Raw genomic sequence first — 3,242 nt, 5'->3', positions numbered from 1 at the left:
ATATAAATTCTGTGTTAATATTTCATATAAACACATATATATCTTCTCACAGTAAGAATCTGTGATTGGTAAATGTCCATTAAAAATCTGATGTTAGAAAGTAAATAAGGTAAGAAAAGGATTCCCCGTGAGCATCCATGTTGTTTAGGAAAAGTACAAGCATTCCTGTAAATCAGGTACAAATTAGTGCCCTCTTTTTACTCAGTATTTCATCTATTCTTCAAACTCATCTCCGGAAGAGATTTACTTGGCATTTCATTCGGTAAATTAAATGACATTGGCTCACAGAAGTCATCTTACTCCTTTGCATAATAAGATATGATTCATAACCATCCAAATATGCAATAAAAGTAGGTATAGCATGCATGAAGAAAGAATGCCCACAGAACAATGTGGAAATTCAACTTAGCCAAAAATCAGCTAAAAACACTGTTTCTTCCAGGGGGTTTAAAATAACCGGACCATTTCAGTCTTGCAAAGACAATCTGATCCCTCAGGGGGAGCAAACTAGGTTTGCGTTTCATGTACTTATTTGCCTCTAATACAGGGAAGCTTTGATGTTAGGCAGTGTTCTGGTTAGGCTCTTGGATCTTGTAGCACAGGCTTTGTGGAGCAATTGTGAATAGTGAGTTTAACAAGAATGGAGAAGGCAAGGCACCACTTTTCTAATGTCTATGATAATTTATACACATAGGACAAGTGAACAGCATTATATCATAAATGTAGAACGAACCAGGTCATAGCACTGCATTGGTATCTGATTTGTTATCTGGGAATTTTTGTCATAAATTGCTGGATCACCTTTTTAAAACCTCTTTCACTTTCAGGTGGGCTCTGTTAATCACAACAGGTGAGCAAACAGGTTAGACACCATTATAGGTCCTTTGCATGTCTTCAGGTCATACTGACTGCAGCAGCTGAATTATACATGTAGCAATCAGAGTTCATGGATAACAACTTTTTTCAAATATGAAAATGAATGTCACTTAATACACTAAATTACTGAGTAGACTTGTGCCCATGTGTCATCAGCAGCTTGTTTAAACCCTTTTCCTTATTTCCCCTCACCACGATTTCTGCCCCTCCCATCCTTCCTGCTTCACTTTTCCTTCCCTCTCTTTATCTGAAGAAAAGGAAAGATGGAGATTTTGCTCTTTTTTTGACAACACCAAAGTAATCAAAGGTTTAGGTTTTCTAATCCCAAACTGACTGTTTGCTTACTGTAGGCCTAGACAATCCCACAGGTTTCTATGTATTCGATGCAGTTCTCTATCTGTGGGTGTCCCATTTAAAGGATCATGAAGAAAGAGAGAAGATTATAAGAGCCAGAGACCAGGAAAAGCCAGAGTGAAACAATGTCTTCTGGACAAAACAGAACTTCTGCACTCATGAACTCATGACAGATGTGGTTGCTGTACAAGATCAAAGAAGTCAATAATCTACCATGGGAAGGGGTGAAGCTTACAAACTTCCAGCCTTAGCTAAGGACGATTGAAAGCTGATAACTTCTGAAAGAAGGACAGTCAGATTTTTATTTATTTTTTGAGATTATAATTCTACCATTTCTCCCTTTCCTTCTTCCCTTTAAACCATCCCTTATGTTCCTTCTTGTTCTTATTCAAATTAATGGTTGATCTTTCAAATTAATTGTTGTCATATATGTGTGTGTATATTGCTCAAAAATTCGTTTTCTTGTAGTAAATGCTCATTTAAGTTATTTTAAAGGTGTGGGCCTTGTTATGGGCTCACCACTCTCCAAACTCACAAGTATTTGGGCAGTAAATTTTCACTAATTAAATTATTTAATGTTTTTTTAAAATGAGGACAAAAAGCAAGTTGGAAGAGTTTGGATTCTCTGGGAAGAATTAAGGGGAGGAATAGAGGATGATTAATTTTAAAATACATTGTATGGCATCCTTAAAGTATTAACAAATGTATCCCACTAAAGAAAGAATAGGATTCTGGGAGAAACAGGAGTGCAGAATGAACATGGGGAAGCAAAAGATAATAAGGAATTATGCGACTATGAAGCGAATGCTGAGTCTCAGAGATAAGAGACTTAAAGAAAAGGATAGATCAAAGCCAAAAAAGGAAGAAAAGAAAGATCCCAGTGTCCTGACGGAAAAGGTGTCCCCCAACATCCCTGCTTATTCTTCCAGTATAATACACAACTCGGTCCACCTTACCCCATCCTCGTTGATACGAACTTTATCAACTTTTCCATTAAAGCTAAACTGGACTTAGTGCAGTCTGTACGCCAAGTGCATCCCTTGTATAACTGATTGTTTAATGGCTGAAATTGAGAAACTGGGACAGAAGTATCCAGTAGCACTAAGGATTGCCAAGGATCCACAGTTTGACCGACTGCCATGCACACACAGAAGAAACTATGCTAATGATTGAACAGAGTCACTCAGCACTAGTGTTACATTGTGGCTACAGTTGACCCGGACCTCAAAGGAAGAATCCGGGAGATCCCTGGAGTTCCTATCATGTACATTTCTAACCATAAATACAACATTGAATGGATGCCAGATGATTATGGAGCTCCTCGATTCAGATCCTTATTTGATAAAATTCGCCTGACATTCTTTACCAGCTTTCTCTGTTATCAGTTAATTAAACATAATCTTTGATATTTATTTTTAGTGATTTTTGTCTCAATTTTAAAAATAGATGCATCTTTTAAAAAAAAGAAAGAATAGCATTTTATTCTTTCACTTAACTGTATTCCTAATGTATCTCAATCCTGGATTTTAGTAAACATTGAGAAACTCTTGTAAAAGACAATGCAAAATTATTCAAAGATAGAGCTTCTAGAAATCTACTATAAAAGTCTACACAGGAAAAACATGAAAAATATCTAAATATAAATATTAAAATATGCATATGTTATATAAAAGGAAAATGTTAATTAGTACTCTGATTTTCTCTTTTCTCCTGTATATATCTTAATTTTTAGAAGCATTATCATTATTTCTGGAAATCTACACATAGTAACTATTTTCAAAAAGCGTTTTCTTTTAATTCAATGTCTATTCAAATGTAAAGAAAGGAGGCACCCCATCATTAATATAGAACATTCTGAGAATGTCTAGAAACTAAATGTATGACAATTAAATCATTTTAATTTTATGTCTTATTTTCATTATTGTCAATGTGGCAAAATGATTGGTTCATGCTATAATGAAAATTCACTCTGTCAAAAAAAAAACCAAATCACCACTGTATTGGGTTAGGAC

General features: G+C 35.2%; 1 pseudogene; it reads left to right on the top strand.

The window, feature by feature from the left end:
• Positions 1 to 1,989: 1,989 nt before the first annotated feature.
• Positions 1,990 to 2,636, top strand: LOC127230879 (rRNA-processing protein FCF1 homolog; annotated as a pseudogene).
• The last annotated feature ends 606 nt before the right edge of the window (positions 2,637 to 3,242 follow it).

The sequence above is a fragment of the Phodopus roborovskii genome, unplaced genomic scaffold, assembly GCF_943737965.1.
Source record: "Phodopus roborovskii unplaced genomic scaffold, PHOROB, whole genome shotgun sequence".
Classification (NCBI taxonomy): Eukaryota; Metazoa; Chordata; class Mammalia; order Rodentia; family Cricetidae; genus Phodopus; species Phodopus roborovskii.
This window is presented reverse-complemented; position numbering and strand designations above follow the sequence as displayed.